Source organism: Anomalospiza imberbis, chromosome Z (assembly GCF_031753505.1).
Source record: "Anomalospiza imberbis isolate Cuckoo-Finch-1a 21T00152 chromosome Z, ASM3175350v1, whole genome shotgun sequence".
NCBI classification, from domain to species: domain Eukaryota; kingdom Metazoa; phylum Chordata; class Aves; order Passeriformes; family Viduidae; genus Anomalospiza; species Anomalospiza imberbis.
The window spans coordinates 68,088,199-68,112,681 of NC_089721.1; the positions used below are offsets into that span (position 1 = coordinate 68,088,199).

Consider the following 24,483-nt stretch of genomic DNA (forward strand, 5'->3'; position numbering starts at 1 on the left):
ATGAGAAAAAACAACACAGAATTCACCTTCTGTACTTGCACTGCCAGCTCTCTGCGATGGGCCTCCTGCTTGCTCTAGACATTCAGATCAGGGCCATTCCAGACCAGGAGTCTCCAAAAATAAATCAGCTTAGTTTGGGTGCTGAACATGATGAACCTACTGCTCTTCACAAAGCCAATCTGATCAGTGCCTTGGAGAGGGAGGACCCCAATGGCCGGCCTCTGAGGCCCTGTTTCCAGATCTCTTTCCCACTAGATGTAGATCCTGAGTTGGTCTTCCCCATGGGACCTGTGCCTCCACATTGGCTCAGGGGCAGGGAATGGAGGATTCACAGAATTGTCACAGAATTGCTTTTTCACAAGAAAAGAGCAAAAGACTCTGTTGTGTTAAAAATTTTGTCCTAAAAACTGTCCACCAAGCTGTAGATGTCTAGCAGCAAGCTCCCTATTTGTCAGAATATCCATTTGTAGGGGAAACTTTGCAGCAGAGCACCAGGCTGGTAAAAGGATTTACTAATAAAAGTATTTATCAATAGAGTGTATCTGGTCTCAGTTACACCCTGGGACTCCACTGAAGTTCACTGAACTTTAGTCATGGGGAAACACAACAGAGCTCCTCTGGGATTAAACTCTCAGTTACATGCATGCAGCCACACTGGTTCACTGAAGATGCAAAAACATACATGATGGCAAAACTTGGCTTGTTGCTATGTATCAAGATGCAGGTGGTACCAGATGCAATGGGTTTCCAGTCACTTGGCAGATGTTCACAGCTGTCCAAGAGCAGAGAAAAACTCACATAGTTAAGTCACATTTGGGCAGCAGTTTGAAACAAAATTACATTTGTTTTGTTTTTTCAGTTTGATGATGCTATTTGTCACTTTGAAATTCACTGTTATTTTTGGAAAGAAAAAAGGAGAAGCCCTCAGAAAACCCACACCTACATTGATTCCAGGACAAAAATGAAGGGACAGATACCCAGATTTTGTATATTATATTCAAACATCTTCAGCTTATGGGTTGGCCAAATGTTACTTACTGTCTATTTTTCCACTCAACACCACTGTTTTTTGTTCTTTAAACTTATCTATTTATCTGTGAAGATTTGAAAGTTTGTACTCAGCATGTATTTTGGAACATCAGAAATATATACTGCTGTTTCATAGGGAACTTAAATAACTTTGTTATGATAAAGGACATGGGAGAGAAGTTAGCTTATATGTAAACAATGGCAGTTTTATCCTTTGAAAAATCCAAGGAAAGCTGTGTTTGTTGACAGCAAAGTTTATTACTCTGAATGAGTAACTATTCTGAATGAGCAGTTTTCTGATGTGCTCAGCTCCTTTTCTTTTTCTCTCCCTTGCTCTGTCATTTCACACCAGTCCTGTGTTCAGGCAGATACAGATAATAAAATTATCACAATCTCTGAAACATATTCTGCTTTGAGGTGTTGCTTTTCCAACTATATTGACACCATTTGACATCACGGATTTGTGTGAATTTTTCAGCAGATCTTGCTCATCCTGACTGACCTACGGACCCTTCCCAGACGCACAGATTATGCTACAGCATTCGGAGAGAGGAGCATAAAGCACGGCCATCTGCTGAGGAGCTCCCCGACAGCCAGACCCAAGCACCTCAAGCAGGGGCCGTCAGGCCGATGCCCACAAACACCAAAAGGCTCAGAGGCAAATTTGGTTTCTCTCTGGCCAACGGTGAAGGCTCACTGCCACCTGTGGGCAGCGAGCAGCATCCGCAGCACTGCGCTCCTTCGAAGAGCCGGGGCTGGGAGAAGGTCCCTAACTGCGGCAGCTCTGATGGTTAGAGCCACCCTCTATGGCTAAAGGAACTGCGGAGCCACCCATCTGTGAATGCCAGCAGGCAGCGGTGCCTGCCTTCCAGCTCGTCCTCTTCGGACCGAGCCACCGGGAGCTGCTCTCTGGCTCCAGCAGGCTTTCTCCTGTGCGCTGGGCTATGCCAGTGCTAAGCAACAACTCTGGTCCATGGTCTCTGTTGATGTGTGACGCCTCTGTGATGGCTCTGACCATTCCCAGTCCTCTAGCACCGCCACAGGTGTCCTTCTTACAGCCTGGATGCTGCTGTCTCCTGACCCAGAAAAGCTTGGTGGTAAGGCAGACTTCATATTATCTGTTAGAGTGAAATTGCTGATTAAAACATTATTAGTGGTGAACAGAACAAACAAATAGAAACAGACAATAGTTCTAGTCTCACAAACCTGGTTTTCTAAAGAAATGTGGGCTAAAAACTTGGTGTTCTTAAAATCAGTTCTCTGGATTCCATCCAGAACTTGATTGATAGACAGCAAATGTTTTTTCAAATTATATCTTTCTGGAATGGCAACTTTATTGATCTAATTTCAATTGATGTTTTGTAGGGGAAAAATAATTTTACATAGTTTTCATTGAATTGCTGAATATCTCAAATTAGAAGGGACACATCCATAAGGGTCATTGAGTTCAACATCACATTCCTTGCAGGACTACCTAAAACTAAATTACAAGACTGAATTCTCTAAGGAAACAATTCTCTTGAATTAAAAACAATTTTCTTGACCCTAAGTAATTTTTTAACAAAGAGTGCCATCAGGAATATCCAAACAAAATAAAAAGGAAGGCATTAAAGTAAGGAATAGCCTACACTTTAAAAAATCATAAATTTTTACAGCCTAAGAAATATGTTAAGTAAAAAACAGCAAGCATATATACCTGAGTTTAGACTGGTTCTGTGTGTATTATTTTATAATTATATCCTGTGAGAATTCAAATATCTATGCATGCATATTTGCATACAGTTGCCTTTAAGTTGAGAGGGCTAGCATCATACTTCATGCATTCATTTGCATTCATGACCTCACCTGTAAATTTCTCTGTCCCTGAGCAAGTGCAGACAGAGCAGAGTACCTGAGCAGAATCCAGCCATACACAGAGACACTGAAGTCTGTATGTGTGCAATAGAGTGAAATTCTCTCCACTGTGCCTCCACCAAATGAGAATTTGCCTAGAGTGAGAATGTTTGCCCTTAAAATACTCATAAGTAGCTCACTGCATTTGGGGATTAATGACTTTCCCTTCACAGCATCCCATCTCATACACCCAGCCACAGACGTGCTGGGGCTTTGGGTCGGGAAAAGCGCCTCTCAGAATCCCTTGGGTGAGCTGTGCTGTGCAGAGAGGCAGGTTGTGTAACACCCATCTGTAAAGAGCTGAGGCACTGACTGCAGTGGCGTCCTGCCAGACTTCCTGGCTCTGAGCGAGTTCCAAACACTGCAATAGGTATGTGATCTTATCTTCCTAATAGTGTGTAAAAACTTAGCACAATTTGGACACAGTATGAAGATTGTTGACACTGTTCTTTAACAAAATTCTTCATAGCAACTTAGTTCCAGCTGTAAATCTTCTGCTGTGCCTCTTCCTTAATAATACATCTATAATAAATATTTACAATGCAGTACCTGTTTTCCCAAAAGGTAAAAAGATTTGTTTATGAATTCTTCTTTCAAAAAGTTAGCATTTTTTTGGTGTTTCCAAACTTATAATAGTTTATCATGCTTTGGGCAATATCGGAGATAGGTGTACATAAAAGAATTCAGGACATCTGTTAATCCTAGACTATTTGATTGAGTATTTACTATATAAACATAAGAATTTACCAATTATTTACATGTTGAGTTATAAGGAAATATGAAGTTTTCTTTTATACCTATCCTTGTGAATACTAGTATTTTCATCAGTGTTCATGAAACTGAGCCAGAGCAAAATGCATTTCAGCTTTTCCAAGAGCAAATACAGGATCAGTCATAAAAATAGCAGGTTCTTCTAATCTAGAGGAAAGTACAAGTACATACTTGTGTGTCATATGCATGCTTGCTAAAACAAAATTAGATAAGTTCATGAAATAAGAATTATCAAGGATTGTCTGACATAAATATTCATGTGGCTGGCTCTGAAGCCTGTGAAGTGCAAATACCTGGAAGCTGGAAGATCATGCTGGATGCTGATGCTCCTTCCTTTGAGTCTTCCCTAGGCCTCCAATCCTGATCTCCATTAACACTGGAAACATGGCTAAATTAACTCTTTCTTACCATACTACAGATATTTTTTTTCTTAAGCTTGTAGGATAGAATGTGATGTGACTGAGAGAAATGTATTCTTTTTAAGGGATAACAGTTTTCTCTGGCTTTGTATCTCTGCCACTTTCTAGGTTGGGAAAGGCCTGGGTAGAAGATGCACTGTGGTCAGGCACAGTTAGGAAGTGGAAAAAAGAGTGAATCCTTACAAGTGGAGCAGATGGACCACAGTATTGTACTGTTCTGTTTATGCAATCATGGACTGAGCCTCCCTAGTCTTACAGCTGTTTCTTTGTTGGTGTAATTGTTATATACATATTTCAACAATCAGTGGGGAGAACCACCATAGGAAAACAAATGGAATCCCTTTTTCTGGTCGCAATGCAGTTTGCATTTGTTGTCTGCTGCCTAGAGACATTGCTTTTCCTTGCAGCTGGAAAGTCTTTTTTCTTGCAATAAAATGATAATTAATAAGACATCTTAAGTACTTGGTTCTGCACTCGAGGCTTGCTGTATAGTCCTCTCCAGTACATGGGCAACTATTTCTGTTCTGCCTTCTTGGCCTCTGGCACACTTCTAAATATCGAAGTATTTGAAGGAAAGGCTTGCCACCCACTTATGCTAAAGAAAGATCACAGTGAAAGAAGCAAAGGAAAGAAGAGGGGTCCTACAATAGATTTTTGAAGATTAATTTACTCTCTCCTGTTGTCAGTACCTGTTGCAGTTCAGTGGGTGCCCTGCAGCTGGGCCCCACAGATAGGAATGTCCGAATGACCCTTAACCTTAGCTAGACCCCATTGGCTGAGTGCCAGATAGCTCCAGCCCCCCTAGACCCAGACCTAGATAAAAAACCTTCCCGCCATTGTTCGGTCTCTTTTCCTGCATACCACCAGAGAATAAACACCTGGAAAACGAGCCTCTCTCTCCTGGTTTCTGTGGCACTGCTCCTCTGAAGTCCCCAAGGCTGAGCTAGCAGAACAGTTTGGGGGGGGCTGAAAGAGGGCTCTGCCGCAGGTTGGCGCCAGTACCCAAACAAATACAGAAGTTGTACAGTTGCATTTCATGTCAATTCCATCACATATTGTTTTCCATTTCCCCATCTACTTGAATATTTTGCAAACACATGTTAGTATTTGCCTTTCCTCTGCTACAGATGTGTGTCCTCTGCTACAGGGCCTGGGAAGAGCAACAATCACAAATATATGGTTCCTAACAGCTACTTTCTCCTTATGCACCTGCAAACAGGGACAACACTCCATTTGAAGGATGCAAGGCCCTTACACCACTTCGACTGGAAGCCAAGGGGTATTCCACCATTTTATCACCATAATTTCATTTAACTTTAGTCTTCAGGGCTTTCAGAAAGACACCCCTGTGTAGGTATAGAATAAATCTACTTGTACTCCTGATAGTTTTGTTTCCTTCTCTTTCTTAATTTTTGAGAAACTGTACTCTGAAATGGCCAGACTGGCTTTTTGCTCTCCTGAAAAGCAACATAGAAAATACATTCAAGACCTGGGGTCAAAGTTTAATAACCACTGGATACTGGAGATCATAGACCAAAGGTTATATACCAAAGATCTTGGACACTGGTGTATGTTTTCTCCAGCTATGAAGGTATAAAGCAGATAATGAGAGACATAAAGAAGAGAGCTAGAAGAAGCCTTTTATCTTCCTCGAATGTTAGCTTTTAGGATTAAAGCCATCAAAAGTACTGCCTTATCTAGTGCCTGTGATGGGAATGGCAGATACAAAGGAAGAGTAGCCCTGATATTAAGACACCTGATAAGAAGGTCCTTTGCTTTGCTTCGCTTCATAGTGGATATAATAACATGGTGTGACATGTTGAAGGTGAGGGTGGACAGCATAGACCATGTGGAAAGCATCTCACTACAAGCAGTTTGCATAGGCAAAATCATCTGTTATGGGCATGTGGACATGCTTCTTTTAAGAGGTTAACATAGTCAGCATATAATACATTTCAAAATGAATTAATTTTTTTTTCCCAGATGTTGTCAGTCACAGGTTCCTGGCCTTGGTTTGACTTGGTGAAGTTGCATATTATTTTTCTACTTATAGTAGTCCTCAACAGGAAGGAAAGAGATCTCAAAATTCTCATGACCAGAAAGACCTCTACAGTAATACTGCTAACTACTACCAAATTGCCTCAGGAAAATGCTCTGTCCATGGCAATTACCTACCCTGCAGATATAAAGCAGTCTCAGGGGATACAACTACTAACTAGAAAAATGCTGTCCCTGAGTTACCTCTAAGTCCAAAAATCTTTTGCTGTTAGTCAGCGCTCCAGTCACCAGCCTGAGATGAACTCCTCTGTTCTTTAGGGTTTGTACCTTTTCCACCAGGAAAATGTAATGTAACAAAAATAATGTCAGAAAAGAAGTAACATAAGTACATGTGGATGACCTTACACTCAACATTCAACATGATTTCTTAATTCTTGATTTTTCCTACTCTTTCTTTTACTGAACTTACACCTTCTCTTTCTATCTGCCTCCTTCTTTGTCAATAGCTGGTAGCAGTTCTGCATACAAAAAATAATAAAATTTTGGATGTCCTGGGAGTAATTTATGTTCAGGTGATCACATAGCAGCATTTTAGATTAACTGACAAATTAGTTAACTCTAGCAATGATGAAACTCAAATGATCAGACTGAACTACATTAGCTATAAAACAACATAAGTGAAAAAAACCCAACTAACCACAGAAAAAAAGATCTCCTTCGCTAACTTGCATCTGGAACTTATTGCACCTCTGACTTGTACCAGTAACTTCCTTTCAAAATCCAGTTTCAGTTGCTCAACAGTGCTGTCCCATTCTCATGAACTTTCCCTGGTGTCCTGCTGGTCACATTGCACTGTGGATCTGATCTCTTTCAAATCCCCTAGCCTTGTCTCCCCTGCCTTGCTGTAGGTGGAGGCCTATTCTGGAACACATTTTTGCTACCTACTGATCTGAGGGTCCAATTCTTGCCTGCATTTCAATAAGACCAACAACACATGCTAGATACTCTGGTGCCAAGCAGTACAGGGATATTATTCAGTTCTACCACACTTTGACCATTCCAGTCTGGGGTCAGACTCACTGTAGAAGCGTCTTTACTTCTATCTTTTTTTCCCTTAAAAATAAAATTTATTTTATAACATGTCAAGCATTTCCATCAGGGTTCACACTGACTGCATGTGTGATTTTTTCAATCATCTTTTACTTTTTTTCATTTCCAATTGTATTGTGTGTGGTGAAGGAAAGGCATTGCTGAACACATGCATGGTGGATTTTTGCAGTGTTTATTCTGGCCATGAGAATGCAGAGATGAACCTGGCCAAGATTTGTCAGACATAAGGGGTAATTTTATATTGATGGTTTGTTGGTATTTTTTCAGGAGATGTAGAAAATTGTGGAGGGGCCTAATCTGAAGGACCCTAAGGAGGAATTTGATTTTCAGAAAGTCACAAGAAATTTTCCCTTTGGAAACGCATGTGTTTACTGGGCAGACATCCAGCTTTCCCACTCCTGCTACTGCTGTCCATAGGTATATGGGTAAAGACAGGCAAGAGCAAGAAGGCAGAAAACCACTGAAGGGATACCTGTTTTTTCTTGTCCTCCAGGTTCCCTGTGCCCACACAGACCGGCCCAGCATCCAGAAATACTTGTATCAGCAGAGACAATAAAGTTGTTCCTCTTGGAAGTGCTAGGATCAGATGCCTCCACTTACGGGAATAGCCTACTACCTCAGAGCAAGGGAAATACAGACATCTGGAAGGACAGGCAGCTTGATCCTGAGACATGGGCTGCAGCACTGAGATGACAAGATATTGCAATTTTCAGTTAAAGATTATAGACTGGACTTAATGGGATGAGGGGCAGGCCCCCAGCATGCCAAGGTTGTGAGTTTCTATAAAACTTCCTCTTGATTTTATTTAAGCACACTGTAATTGTGGATGTTTTCTGTGATGGCTTGTGTTTGCTGCCTTTGCCTGGGGAAGACCAATTCCTTGTTGGAATTAACTCCTACTGGCAAGTGAAGTACAGCTCAGATCACTCATATGTATCCTGTAATAAGCTCTGCTTTTCTTCTTGTGATACATGAGCTTGTTTTTTCCCATTTCTAGCTTTTGCAAAAGAGTTCAGTGTGAATTTCCACTCCTCTGTCTTTAAGTACTTTGTTGAGAACTGGACCCTAAAAGATGTCTAAAATATTTTGCCGTAGAAAGATGACTACAGAAAGAGTTTGCATGGATTGTGCCACAGTCTGTTACTGGAAGGTAAGCTTAACTTTCAGCTTATGCTGTCAATTTCCCTTTGGCCTGGGTATTGCCAATGTTATCCTGAGAGTTCCTGTGGTTCCAAGCAAAACCTACTGCCCATCCATCAGCAGAATACAGGCCTTTTAATTTAGCCATGGTGATATATGTGTAACTGAACCTAACAAAAAAACACAAAGAAAAATGCAGTTCCCCACTTCCTATCTCCTCCCCAGCCCCCCAGCCTCCCTCCCTCACTCTGCAATGGAAAGTGAAAACAGAACTTTAGCTCTGTTTTCTCTCTCCTGGTAATCCACTGTCAAGAGGCTGTCTGTCACTCTTTCTACCTCAATGAAAACATCATCAGCTTTTTCATTTTCAGTGTTGACTTGAGAGACAAACCAGCCCTCATTTGTACCTTAATGTTCTTCTAAAAAGTGTTTTAAGATTTCAGGTTACACTCAGCAAGCCAATGCCCAGTGGGTCTAAGGGCTTAGATGGAGATGGCCTCTCAGCTTGGAATTTACTGATTTGACACAGTTTCTTTTCTTACTTCTGAAGCACAAGGCATGCACTGGTGAAGGGGGAAGACCTCAATTAATAGAAGCATGAAATAAAACACACGTGTAAAGGGAGGTAAACAATAGGTCAGAAGCAGAAAACATGTAGGAATCAAGTTTGCAAAAAAAAAGAAAAGAAAAAGAAAAGAAGCAGTCACATATTGTTGGGAAAGAAACATTCAGACACATTAACAGACTCAAGCTTATAATTCCATAATTGTTACAGTCCCGAGCAGGACTGTGTGTACCAATCCCTCTCAGAAGGTCACATGCTACAGCTGTGGGTCAGTTAGGATTGTCTACAGGTCTCCCTGTTAAGCTTTACTATCTGCACTGGAGTTTATTACACAAGGAAGATGAACAGTTTACAAATTTAAATTGAAGAGAAGATCAATGCAGCTAGTTAAACTGGTTTACCACAGGCTATATTCAAGTCCTTATTTATCAGCTGTTGTCATTTAGTGGTGTCTGACACACCACACATAGGAGAGGGAGAGGTGTTTTCAATAAAACTGTGTGGATAGCTGTTGGTTAGTGCAGGCCCTTTTACACTGCCTGTGCTCACGATAATCTTTCATTTCTTTTTTAAATACCCATGACTTTACTCATACAACATACACAGCAGGAACCCATTTCTTTCCGTGCTTAGAGAGTTGGTGGCTAGTGAATAGAGGAGCCCAGAGATTATGTGCTTGTTGGCATGCTGGAAAGGATACCAGGATGCACCCTTCACAAGTCCTAAAGACCAGGCAACAGCAGATAAATTGATTTAAACCATGGACTGACCATATCCCTACAGGTTGATTATGGTGGTAATGATTAATGATGAAACAACTCACAACCCCATGAACACAACCAGGCAGAATAGGGGCAAAAAATGTTATTTAGAAGTCAGACCCTATAGTTATTTTCTATGTTGTTGTCAAATCACCTGTAACTTTACTGACTCGTTCTGGATATGCCCCAGAGCATGCAACTTGTATGCAGTAGACCCTTTTGTGCAGGGCTAATGCAATGGCTCATAAATGATACTAAGCACTCAACAATGCTTCTACAAAACAGAAATTTTAAAATGTTAGTAAAACAGAGGATAGGAAGATAAGGCTGAATGGTGAGCAACTTAAAAAGCTGGAGTAATTATTATAAGAGGACTACTTATAAGCTGTAAAAAGTTCAAGCGTCAAGCGTTTAAGTAAGAATTGTTGAATTGGAGCAGCACTTCTGAAAAAGATTAAATGGAATAATTTGGTACAAAGGCAGCTTTGTACACATTATTTACTAGTTTCATTAGTGTTAGATCTCTGAGTGAGTTGAATAATTTGAGGTATAGGTTTTGTATTTTTTTACCTCCATGATTTTTCCTCTGTATCCATTTTTAAGGAGAATCATACAACAAACTCACTTTCAGAGTTATGTGGGAAAAGACTGAAAAGAGCCTCATCAACAGCCATAGGTGAAGTTAGTCTTAGAGTAAGAGAAGAGGACCTTAAAAATGTGTAATTCCCATTACATGAATTCTTTTGTAGCAACAAAATGAAGCTTTTGAAAGCAAAGAGTAATGCTTCCCCTCATTTTACATGCTACAGTCAAATGACAGGCTTGATTCACCATTGCTTTTTTTCCCATGAATGAAGGTTCTTGGAAAGTAAATTCACATTTTTTACTAAGGGTGATGTTATAAATGAGTTTAACACATGATTGATATTTTAATCCATGGTTAATCTACTTTACCAGATCCTTAAAGAGTCCAACAACTTCATAGATAGTTTATAACCATCTAAGATACATTAATCTCTGTAATATGGCTACAACATCTGTTAATCATTTGTAACCCACTTGTACAGCATTTATAAATGCAACCTTTACATAGAGTTTGAATGAATTATTTTGTGTTTGTACAACACATTCCTTTCAAGGAATGCAAAGCACTTTGAAAGCATCATTTATTTGAGGGTTATTACTGCCACATGTCATATGTAAGTTGTATCCTCACTTTACCAACAGCCAGGCTAAGAAATAGGGTTACATCCATACTGGAAGAAGAAAGTGGCACTTATAAGCTACATCAGATCAACAGACTTTTGTATCCCACAGACTTCCTGTGTGAATTCCTGCCCATGAGTACTGCCACTGATTGTCCATGTTATGCTTCTAAAGCCTCATGCCTAGTCATGAGGCTTTAGCAATTCCTTTTTGAAGTGAATATGAATAGGTACAAGTCTTCCAAGGATTGGTCAGCAATCTCTTAGAAAGATTTTCTTGAAACCCATGTCTGTGGAGACTCCTGATTCCTGTTTGTAGTGCTAGCAGTCTGCAGGCAGAGAAGAAACTGGTTTTGCCCATGAAGATTCTTTGAAGTATGAGCAAGCTCTGAAGTTTGGGTTAAAGCCTTATCTCAGCAGGGACTTGTACGTTCAAGCATGGATGTTTACCCATGTGGTGGATGGTGGGTGTCTTTGGGCCTTGGAGTAGGCTTAGACACAGGCTTGTTTCGGCAATACCTCAAGTCCTACAGCTTTCATGACACAGTGAAGGAAGGTGTGGTATGACCAAAAAGAGACATCTGGATTTCTTGCTCCATTTCAATCACAAGCAAGTCCTCTCTCCCTGTGCAGACACTGGGTCATACAAACAGGGTTGTACCCTGAGTTCTGCACTCCTTTCTCTTCAGAGCCGAAGCTCCTTTCTGGGCTGAATAAAGCAGTGCTGTCTTTGCAAGTCATTATTCATATTGGCATTACCAAGGACCTCCTCTTTGCAAATAACCATTTGGTGAATCTGTTCCATCCATCATCAGTCATCTTCCTCCTGCTGGACACTATGCGTTTCTATACTACTTATTCACCCTACAGTCTTTGACACCCATGAAAAACCTTCAAATATGGACATTTTCTGTTAGCTCCTGAGAAAAGATGGTCAGTAAGATCATGGCAGAAGACATATTGAAATTCAAAATAAAGCACAAAAACTTAGCTGTTCGGGAGTCAAAGAATTAAAAGATGAGTGATTATACTTATCATCAACTTCTGCTCAACTCAGTTTCAGTTCTTTGAATGTATTAATATGTCTGCTTTCTCACTTGTTACAGGGTATTTTATAGACTGTCTTATACATAAGCTTCCTAGTTTTCTGAAACCAGGACATTTTTTCTTACCTTTTTCTGCCTAAAAAAATAATAACCAGTGATTTTTCGGATCTCTTTTTAATATGTAGAAAGAGTTGAAAGGCTATACCAGAATAAATTTAAAGAGAGTGAATTTGATAAATACACCTGGTCTGAAAGGCTCCCCCAGCCATGGAAACAGTCACAGCAACATGAGGCCTACTCCAAAGTGTCATGAGTACCTTGTGGTGGTTACTTTACCTTGGTGACCCCTTACTGAGGCAGGATTTGCAATTTGTGGAGTTTGAAAAGCTGTTCAAGTGAGAGCTTTAGGGAAAAACAGCCTCCCTCTCTGAGATCCATCACCACAGCCTCAAGGGAAATAGCCCTCTAGGTATGTACTTATTAGTGTTTGGACACTCCTGCAACAGCCCTGCTCTCTGCTCCCAGTCTGTGGTGGCTGCTGCGCGGGAAGGCTTATCTTCACAGAGCGAAAAAATACTGAACTCATATATCACAGCCCTGGGCATTTAGCAGTAGCCCAGTATTGCTCCCTGACCCAAGTCCAGTGGAACTGTCACCAGTGGCAAAAATCTGGCTCACTGAAACAAACTTTTGATGTATTTCCCTTGCAGACTGCTGTGTGTTGTAAGCAAATCTGTGCAAGGTGCAACCAAATATAATTGGGGTTCAGAAAACAATCTGGCTGGGACAGTACAGTACTTAGCAACACTCTAAATAAGAAGCCAACTCATGTTTTTTCTCAGCTTTAAGCCCTTTCACTATTTTTTCTTATAGATTAGAGCACGAATTTGTATGAATGGCTTCCCTAATCCTCTGGTACCTGATAACATTATACTAGTCCTCCTTCATACACTGACAGCCCATCAGACTGTGATGCACCTTACCACTGACCTCTCTCCCAGCTGTTTTGTGATGCCCAGTATCCACCTTAGTTCAGCAGCACAATATATTTCTAAAAAAAGGCTGAGGCCTCCACTTATCCTTATTTACCACTTTTTTCCTATCTGACCAAAGTATCACTTCTGCAGACTTTTCATATCAACACAGAGATTACCCACATTAAATCAAAATCATTTGGATACCAAGGGTTACCCAAACAGTGGCCTGAGTAAATATTGTTTGCCAAGTAAGTGGTTGAACAAGTGCTGATGGATGTATGCCTGACTGACCAGAAAAATGTAAAAGTGTTTGGTGTTTGCCTTCTCACTTAGCATTTATCTTTTAACATATTTATTCATCTCCTCCAATTCTAGTTCTTCTAATGTAAGTATGAGGGCAACAGTAGCATAATGCATACCTCTGTCTTCTGTTGTTTCTGTGCATGGAAGTCTCAAATCTCCTGTGGCAGTAAACAGTGTGACAGTTAGACCATCTCAGCACAGGTCTGCACCCATTGAGAGATGTGTTGTGTTCTGCCCAGTTATTAAGAGTCCACTTATCCACCACAGAGACTCCATGAATTCACAACTTGTAAAACTACTCTGGGTACTTTGTTCCCGTATTATGACAAATGTCACAGTCTCTTGCTGTTAACAGGCACGTTCAGTTCAGACAATCCATGACTGAAAAGCACCTCATTGTGATAGCCTAAAATTTCCTGCTTTCCTGCCTAAAATTACCTTGCAGAGTCTGTAACTTGTTTCAGAACAATATCAATGCTTCTGGTGCTTTTAGGCTTGCCTACCAATCCCCAAGTATAACCTAATAGATGGCTTAACCTATTTCAGGGTGACAATCTGTTCTCTACAATGCTTCCCCAGGGAGAAATTCTGCTGGGAGAATGGTACTCTTGTACAATCAGAGAAGACAGGTTTGCAAGGTATAAAAGCCTTCTGCTTCCTCCTTCTCCTCAGGCAGACTTAACTGCATTAGGCAATTTCTGAGTTCTCTTCACTGATCTCTGGCATTGTCAACTTCTTGCAAAGAACTATGGTCCACTGATGTTTCACAGAATTACAGTATCATAGAATGACTTGGGTTGAAAGGGACCTCAGAGACAGTTTCAAACCCTGCCATGGGCAGGGACACCTCCTTCTAGACCAGATTGTTCACAGCAACCTGGCCTTGAATACTGCCAGAGATGGGGCATCCACAACTTCTCTGGGCAACAAATCACTATCACAGTAAAGGATTTCTTCCTAATATCTAATCTAAGCCTTCTTTGTTTCAGGTTAAATTTGTGCACCCTTCTCCTGCCGCTGGTTGTTGTTGGAGATTGAGAGAGTGAATGAGGCCCTAGGGATGCTTTATGAGGACTTTTTTCACTGATCAGTTTCATAACCTGAGCAGCATTCCAACCTAAGTGGCATTCCCCATGCTTTTGATTTTTCAGTGGCCAAAATCTGGGCCTTACATGAATTTGTTTATTTATATGTATTCCTGCATAGTCCTACAGTAGATATTTTTCAGTCTCTTCAACTCTTGGTACACCAGCTTGGAAGAGATACTGGCAGGTATGCCCTTACCATTGTACTGGCAGTTTTGTTAGCAAGCAACACGGGAGCTGAGATAACATAAACTGTTCCAAATGTGTCTTACAAGGTGCACAAAAAAGCTACAATTCTCCACATTATTCTCTCTGAGAGATGAAAATTGCTTGTCTCTTTGTGACTGGCTGAAAATAATTTAAATCACCATGCTGCAGATACATGGCCCTGCCTGAAATCTGACCAGATTCTAGAAAATACCAGGATAACAACAGAACAAACAGCCCTTTCCATGCCTTGATATCCAGACTGTCATAGACTGAAAATTCAGCTTTGCATTAGTGCTGAGTGAAGATCTGAGGGACAAAAGGGGAAAGGAATTCTGTACTTGATGGTGCACAGAAATGTCTCTGACTGTTTTGAAGAATATAAGGAGTTTCATGGAGAGAATAGGTTACCAGATTCCTCATCTGAAAGAAACATTAGGTTTTTTTTTCTTTGTGGTAACTATCCAGTTGTAATGCCTCATTTCAGGTATGATTGCCCCAATGCAGCCCACCTGGCCAGCTTGCCTAAACCGGCCCTGGGTGGAGCACTGCTCAGCCCGCACTCCCTTCAGGAATGTGTAAAGCAGATAGCAGTTTGAAGGGATTTGTCCTCTAAAGGAGACCTGCAGCACTCAAAGGGGGAAACCCATTCCAAGGAACATACTAGAGCATCTTGTTTAGAAAACTCTTCCTGAATGATGTGCAAAATACTGCACAGATACCTCATGCACTTAGCCTTTTTGCAAGACCTATTATTTCCAATTATTGCAGAGCAAAATTAGGGAAAAACCATCCTCTGAAGGGCAGCCACACAATTTGAGCTTTTTCTTGAAGGTCTTGCAGTATTTTGGCTCATCTTGTTCTTTATGAAGCCTGATGTGTGCAGAATTATTCATTATATACAGGAATAGTAGGCTTTATAAAGAACACTACAAATTCTTGGTTTTGGAAAGAGGTCTTTGGCCTCAGTTTCTCTGACTTTTTAAAATCACCTAATTTGTGCATTTTGTTCTGTTTTGGCCTTCTTGCTCATCTCACATGCAGCCAGTGTGCTATAAATGCTGATTTGATCCCACAGTGGACAAACTGGAGGCACAGTTGCCATGTATCTCATGTAGATTCTTAACCTCCCTCAATTTACTTCATGTACCTCCGAGAGCTCCTTTCTCTCAGTTAAAGTCACTTGGAAATCTGTTTAATAAAAAATATATATATATAAGTCTTAACAGCTTCTGAAATTATACTGGCCACCAGATATCTTTTTGTAATATGTTTCAGGAACAGTTTTAACTTACACTAATTTTGTGTTTCTCATATCACTAGATACCATTGTTAGTAGAGTCTGGAATTTTTGGAGCTAGCTTTCCAGAAGAAGACAAATCAGGGACACAAGTGCAGAAAGTTTAATGCTCAGAACCTGTGATGTATACTTCTCATTAGGACAACAGAGTAAAGAGATTTTCCACATTACAAAATCGTCTTCCATGCAAGGCAAATGTACATGGAAGTAAATGCCTTTATCTTAAAGGCATTTCAGAAGGTTGTGACATTAACATGATTAAGGAAAAAGCAAGATGGCAAGAAGGCTTCTAGTTGCTGTTCCAGGTAGTGGTCAGCATCAAGAAATACAGATGAGTCAATTAGTTTTAAAGAAAACAGATGACCAAAGATATGTCACAAACACTAAAAACATAAGCAAACCCTTTGCCTAAAATCATGAGTTTTCCAGTCCCTGCACGCCTTATCATCACAACTTCATCCATTTCAGAGGTCAAACTGACTCTGTTACTTGGTACTCAAGCACACAGTGGTCTATCCCACAGCTCTGCAAAGACAAGCAGCTAGAAGAAGTATTTCAGGAACTTACTACTTGGAAAACCAGCTTCAATTTAGGGAGCTGATTTTGCTAAGAGTAAAAGTAAACAGAAGTCTTCCATCTTCATATCTAATATATGTAATATAATTTTTATAACAGCAACAGCAATTGAAAACCACCTACAATATTAAGATGTTCTATGAAATCTATTAAAGAAATTATTGACTCTTAATCATGATTCTCTAAATGTCACATAATTACCATAATGTGCATTCTGTGTTCTGCTAAAGAATATAGAAAATTTCCTGGAGCATCATCACTGATATGATTCCATATAATTGCACAGTCAGTGATCTGTCTTCATAACACTTTGTGGGATACACAAATAATGATGTCACCCAACTGACAACTTTTTATGGTGCTTTACAACATGAAGCAAACATTGTTTTAAGACTATGGTGAGGTATCATGCTTGCAGTTTGATTTCCAGCAGGGAACATTCCACCTTGAGTTAGTTTTCAACCACTTGCCAAAAAAAGAAAAATATGCTGCTGCATTTGGATATGGAGTGTGAAATCACCCGGGTGGAGTAATGTGAGTGCACATAATTGTACACCTGTTAGTTATTTCTGAGAAACAAACCTGTTCATGCTACAATTAACTACAATGTAAATCACAAAGACGGACAACACATTCAATCAGTTGGACATGGTGACGGGAAAAAAAATCAGATTTCATGTCTTGATAGAAAAATCACATTAAGTTCCATATGAATTATTTCTATGACTCAAATAAATTATCATCCAGACTTACATTGGTATTAACAAGATGAACATTTTGGAGAGAGAGAATTATATGCTGTAGGGGAAGGTGAGTGTAAATCACCACAGTCAAAGACACAAAGGTTTAGCTGGGGTATGCGCTGAGAGTGCTTTTCATGGGGAGTCCAATGAGAAATTTCCTTGATGTGAATGGTACCATATCTGGTAGGTTTTCCAGACATAAGCCCACAAAACTTCCATTTGCAGTGTCAAAAGATGAATTGCTGGCATCACATCAGCAATCCTGTGCTTTGAAGATAAATGTAAACCAAGGCTGTAGCAGCAGGCTTCAACACCATGTCAGCCACACAAAAGGAGTCTCAGCTGCAGTGTTTTGGTGTGACAGAGAAATGTGCGAGCTTTAAATACCACCATGGAATTTAAAACTTGACCATTCAATACTGCTAATCTTAACACCGGTGGCCTGGTACTGTTCAGATGCTGGCAACTTGACATGGTGCCATTTCCTTTCTGAGTAGTTGATGTCTCACAGAATTCACTGGTATGACATTGTGTGACAGGTCATGCATCAGGGCATGGCATCTGCACATATCTGCTTCCAAAAAATAGAGCATTTCTACAAGAAGTTGTCTAACCCGGCATTTTTGCTCAAACGAGAATACAAATAGTATGGTATATAAGTGGTTTTGCATGTTTCTGTAGCAATGAAAAAAAATAATCATCACATTTTACCCATATACTTTTAAAACTCTAACAGATTTCCTAGGGAGCCATGAGAAGCCTATATGTCTGAATACATAGACATTATGTGAAATGCTCATTTGGTATTGCTATGGGTACTGAAGTAACTGCCTGCATCAACAACTACATCAACATTGATGTATGTTCTGAAATTTTGACCAGAATCAGCAAAAAGAATTATGTTACAATAAAAAATACTAAATTATTTTTTAGACACACCTTTAGCTCAGTAAGCCCTGGGATTTTTTTTTCCCACACTGGCCTTTGTTTAAAGCCCTCTGAAGGCAGTAGAATTCCTTCATTGCCTTAGATGGAGCGCACCGAGTGCAACTTTCTATGCATGCTGACAATCTTCTTTCTAAAACCATTTTTCAAGTGCATGACTACTGAAATCCACAGTAGTGCAGATGTGCCAAATGAGTAGAAGATGAGCACAATAACAAGAACATGCAGTCTTGCTTATGAAATCATTGATCATTTAATTTGTGCTAACAAATTTAAATTTCCTTTGATTTGTAGGTTTTCCAAGACAGAAGATGATGGTGCCCAGCCGACAACTTAAATATCTCTTAAGGTCATAAATACAATCCTCAGTCTTTGCATTTATCCAAAATTAGATTCCACTTAGACATGGTTTCTGAGGAAGGCATATATATGGACTGTATATATGTTCTCTTCTATTGCATCTTCAAACTTAGAACATTTGGGCTTCTGTGAAATAAGGTCTTTATTTGATGCAGTAGGTGTGTGTTTATGTATCAGAAACAGCTTCAGCACTTTTAAATCTTGCATAATCACTTCTTGATCTGGGCAGTACTGGGTGGCATCTTCTGTCATGATTAGTGAGAACAAACAGGTGAATGTAAAAGAGATCATCACAACAGATCTGGTGTCTAGTGTCTTTGGATCTTTATTGTGTCATGCTTACTGAGCAGATTGAAATATCCAAGGTATACAGCAACTCAGATGTAATGATGCTTTTCCAGGACATTAAAAATTAACTTATTTATTAAATGAATACTTTCAAAATGAAATCTTAATGTCTGTAAGTAAGACAGAAGATGGTCAGCAGTCATTCTACCACAGCTAAAAAGAAAAGGTAAGGGAAAGTCAGATCAGAGAATGAGTTGATAGCCCTCCACCTAAAGGAATTACCTCTCTTCAAAGGGAAAATAAGTGGAATGTGTTGTTAGTATGGCTGAGCTGCAGCTTATATTAGTTTATCATGTGTAAAAGCTAACAGTGACAAGTGAGCTTGCCAGTAAAGTCAACATGTATGCCCTGTATTCACTGGGGCTAGGTTTGTGATGCCAACCTCTCTCTATCACTGAACTATGTCCCAGAGCTGGCCACCCTTGATCTGAGGGCAGCAGGATGCTGGCCACCTCAGCACAGCAGGAGCTGTGTCTTTGAGCAGCCTGCTACAGTAATAAACACTGAGGTGAATGGTGGGAGTGGTGAAGCAATCATCTGCACTTTCTGCTAAGTGCATTTTGAGATGCACTGCAGACTATTTTAGATTTTGTCTTAATGCTGAAACCAGAACTCCAACAAAGTCAACCTGAACTGTTGACCAGATGAAATAAGTGTTAATTTGGTAAATTCTTGTACAAGATCCACTTTCATAATTAGTAACTGAAGTGTGGACACTAGGCCTGCTTGAAAGGGTGTGTCTGTCATCATTAACAAGATGAGAGTACACAAGGCTTTGAAACAGAGGAAAGCTGATCTCCTAGTGTAGCTTGATGCCTTCAACACAATTTCCATGGAATCAGCACATCTGTAAGCAAAATGGAGCAAGGATGTGTCAGCTAACACAGTGTACAGAAGGGCAGAACAGGAAAGGCTGAAATTGTCTTTCCACCCTGCAGCAATTGTCCCTTGGCAAACAGGGAGGAACAGAGCAGAGGGAGGGATAGGCACATGAGGATTTCCCTCATGTAAAAAAAATCCTTCCTGGGATACAAGCACCCCAGATCTTGAAAAAAAGAAGAGGGAGTTTGTTATAATTTTTTTCTTCAGCAGCTGCAATGGCCATTGCACGATCTGTTGGACAAAATTACACAGCTCAGAGTAAAGTGCAGTACTCACTGTTTGCAGGGAAGGGATAGAAAAGGAGATTGCAAGATTCAGGGGAAAAAATTTTAAAAAACTACTCCTCCTTGTAACAGAAACTAGCAAAAAATTCAGTTCCAAAATAAAATAAAGGTAGTAATTTCCCAGAAAAACTGAAGGAAATATGGTTGCATGTGAGCTTCTATGGGAGAGACTGCTATGCAGCTTGTCAAACTCAGAGGTAGCAGCAGACAACAAAAGAGATGTGCTAGTACTGAGACCATGAGGAGACCCCTTTGGCTATACCTGATTTGCATCTGGGCAGACACTTCTACCTGAATTCGGAGTCTGTAAGTCGTTTATATACTGCCAATGTTTTGCTAAAAATAAGACTTCAAAGCCAAAAAATTCATCCCAGAGGCTCCTTTAAAACTTTTCATTAAAAATGTATTTTAATGTGAATTAAACTATAAATGGTGGAGGCAGAAAAAGTGAATATAGTAGAATGAAAAACAGACACCTATGAGCTGTCCTGAACAGCTCATACTTGAGAAAGCAAAGTGATTTATAATGCTTTGTCCTTTTTTTTTATTTTAATGTTTTTCTCCCTAAACCTATTTATTGTCCAAGTCCAGGAGGTTTTCAGTGTCAGACTGACATAATGATAGCTTATCTCTGTCAAGAAAGAGAAAACAGTTTGTTACACGCTTGCCTGACACTCCTCATTATCATCTGTGCAAAACAGGCACTGAAAGAGAAGTAGAAATCAGGAAAACTAACGCCTCTTCCTGGAGTCATTCATCAAGAGCTTTAGTAGCAAATGTTCCCAAACTTGCAATACAACCTCTTGAAACAAGAGCTGACTTCTTGCTAAATTCCAATATTAGTCACAGTTCTGCGGTCACAGCTCTTTGTTTTTAAATAGAAACCTTTCTCATGGCTGTGACAAGTTACTTTGTGGAGGCAAGAAAGGAAGGTAGGAGAGCTTAGGCTGCTGTTTGCTGTCCTCTATTGCAGGTGACCACAGAGGGCAGGAGGGATGGAGGAAGAACAAAGCAAGCTCTCCAGAGGGTGACAGACACAGGGCTTTCTGGAGAGTGAACAATGCAGGCAGTGTTACCCACAAATGGGACCTTTCAACACCCTTGGAAAGAAGAAAACTTAAAAAATTAAACATTCTACAGTGGGTTCCTAGTGGCTTACACTCAGTGCCAGCTACAGCCAAAGAAGCCTGCTTGTATAAGCTTGTTAATGGGGAGAAATACATCTGATCTGTATGGCATTTGAAGATGATTAATGAGAGGGCTTCTGACAGGATAAACTTTCTTTCCTTTTAAATGTCCTTGGCTTCAGGCAGCACCTGCTCATTTGCAGCGACGCGCTATCTGGAGATCTGTCACTGGAGCTGGCCATCTGCGTCAGCAGGGCTTAAAGGGTTCCCGCATCAGGCAGTGCACAAGGGTGCATTACTGTCTGTAATGGTAGCAGAAAAAATTGGGGGTGCCAGGGCTCAGGGCAAAAGTCACATCAGGCATGCACCCCAGCCCCCTGTGACCATGTGGAGTATCATAAGAAAGCTCATGTGAAATATCCAATCTCAGCCCTGCTCCTGGTTGTTTGCACTCACACCCACTCATGTCTCCTGACCACAGCAGCAAGACTGCTGACTGACTTCATGGGGCTGGAGATCAAACTGATCTATCAGTTGATCCACACTTCCATGGAGGGTGACTCAACCATTTCAGTGGAGAGCCTTTTCCAAAAAATGGATTAAGTAATGGATAAGGCTTAACACACGGCTATTGTATGTCCGGGCTCACTCCCTGATTGGGGTGACCCGGAAAGGTGGAAAAGTCTCTCCTCCAACTCGTGCCTCCAAAGAAAGACTCAGTAGTCTTCAGTCGTCTGGTCTCAAGGTAGTTTATTGTATGTTACCTAAAAGATTTCTCCCTGAGCTGCTGTGGTCCGTTCAGCAGTCAGGCAAGGGCACACTCCCACACCCAGGGGGCTGGTGCCCTCTTTTATATCATACATTATGTGTTAAATGTTTATGGTTTTTCCCCAATGCCTATCACCTATATTGAACAGTGACTTTCTCCTCTAAACCAATCTGTGAGTGTTAACATCACCAAGAACATGGAGGTTAGGAAGAAGAAAGAAAGGGGACAGGGCACACCCAAATCCCTTCATCTTAGAACTTCTGACCCCCATGTACAAAACTCAGACCCCTCTGTACAAGGCCTAAAACCCCCCTGTACAGCACTCAAAAATTCTTCCTTTCACTTTGTGACTACTTCTACTATAATATCTAAACTTTTGTGATTTCTTGTTCTTCCTGCAAGGTTGGTAAATTGTTCCATGGATCAGGTTCAAAGCCACAGGGGTCTGTGGCTGCATTCCAGGGTCTCAAATGCTTCTGACCTGGGCCCGGAACATCCAAGAGTGTCCAAGGGACATTCTGGGTTCCGACAATTGTAGAGATTGGAAAGTTAGAAAGAATAATCTCCAGACACAGTATGCATTCATTAATCCTGCTTTTCCAGTTTGAGTACTGCAACATTCATGTAGTAATGCAAACACATGATTAAAACTCTGGGCAAAAAAATGTCTCCCCCAAAGACTTCTTTAGAAGTTAAGCAGATTAACTTTACCCCAATTATTGTTCAAATTTACTTATGATATAAAGTTCTGCAAGCTGTCAACATCGGATAACAGTCATTTCTCCTAGATGAGAATGAGGTAGCACATTATGCTTCATATGTTGTTAATGCACAACCTATGGCATGGTTTCAATAATAAAGAGCAAAGATCAGGGAAACAGTAAACACCTGTTTGAAAGAGAAACTGAATAATTGTTGCATGTGATATTCTTACAATTTTGCTGCCATAAAATGAAAGTAAAACAACTCTATGAGTCCTCTATGCCTCTTCTTCATGTTAATTTCTGCCACCTACCAAGACAGCCTGCAGAGCAAATACATCCATAAAATGCAGTACCTGTTTTTACCACTCTCTACCTTCTGGTTCTAGACAATTTAAAGCTTCCAAAACCATCTCCAGACCAGCAAAAAGCTACTTTTTTCTCAGGTACACAATACACATGGTAAAACCCCCTGCAATATTTCCTCTGTATACCAAGTAATGTATACAAAACACTTGAATGCCAATACAAATAAAAGCTATTGCAAGACAGCAAAATATTCAGGTTAAAAAAGAGTCTAATAAACCCATTTCTAACAAACATTAGGACCTTAACTTAGCAGAAGATGACCTGAAGAAATTCCATGCACATTCAAAGCAATTTGTTACAGAGAAGTGCTAACTGCATTAATGTAGAGTCTGTGACTCCTTACATTCTTGTGCTTAGCATATAATATTGTCATTCTATTAATGAAAGTAACTTTACATTTTAGACCTCTGTGATGAAATGTTAACATGTTTCCAAATCCATTTCATGGTAAGGGTTGCATAACATAAAGGAGTAGTTTTCTTGAAAAGTGCTAATGCTGCAGGCAAAAGGTCTTTTCTGCAAAGGCAATTGTGAGCTTAAAAACCATATGCCTACATTCAAGATATGGAGGAGTAAAGCAGAAAAATGAAACCAGCCATGCAGACAACTCGAGAGTCAGCCACACAGGAGACCAGTCCTAAATGCTGTGAAGCCCGGGGTGCACAAGGATAAAGGATTCTGACCCCACCTCTGTTGCATGTGCTCTCTACTGACTCAGCCCATGGCAGGGGCTGTTTAGCTGGGGGTGGGTCACCTGGGAAGAATTTTACAGGCAGGCTGATTGATGTAGGTGGATTTCTTACCTGGGTTACAGGCAGTACTTTAATTACTCATAAGGGCATGCCAGCACCAGCTTTAGCAGACTACACCAGCAAGAGCTAAAGAACAAGCCAAACTTTCAACTTGATCATCCTCATATTTTCTGACCCCATCCTCAGTGTCTGTGAAGGAGAACCAGACAGTTTTTCTTAGCACAGCACTCTCTGGTGTACTGATAAACATCAAAAAATTTGAGAGAATTACAAGGAGATCAGAACAGTGTCAAAGGTCTATTTTGCCAAGACTGCAAAGACTTACTTTATTCTCAGACTACAGGAAACCTTTTGTTTTTTTCTATATATTTTCTTTTAATAAAGGCAATTACTGTACTTTAGATGACTAAGTAACAAAATCAAAGCCACACTGTTAGTGTAGAAGTTATGATCTTTCATATTCGAAGAATAAACTGAAATACAATTCTTGTCAAATCTGGAAAGAACTTTGCCGAAATGTAATTCTTCTGCAGCAGCAATGATGTGCTGCTCTGAAAGATAGATTTCTGTCAGACTAATAGTGAAAATTAAATGTAGGATCTGATTTCTGTATCTATGCCCTTTCTCCTGCAACTAGAGCTGGGATGTTGCTGTGTGGCTTCCTGGAAATGACTGAAATTTTTTGAAAGGGAAGTAGACCAGCGTAGTTCCCATGAGCGGTCAAAAATGTCCACCCATGCCAGCTGCACTCAGACGTTGAATTGCTAATGACCTAAGGAGCAGTGGCTCTGTGGTGACAGCCTCGTTTTAGTGGCAAT

The 24,483-nt window shown here is 40.4% G+C and overlaps 1 long non-coding RNA gene across 1 annotated transcript; it reads left to right on the plus strand.

Annotated features, from left to right (window-relative positions):
• Positions 1 to 18,312: 18,312 nt before the first annotated feature.
• On the plus strand, positions 18,313 to 21,704 carry LOC137464865 (uncharacterized). Its single transcript, XR_010994454.1, has 3 exons — positions 18,313 to 19,289; positions 20,129 to 20,253; positions 20,921 to 21,704. It is a non-coding gene; the product is annotated as an uncharacterized lncRNA (long non-coding RNA).
• Positions 21,705 to 24,483: the final 2,779 nt, after the last annotated feature.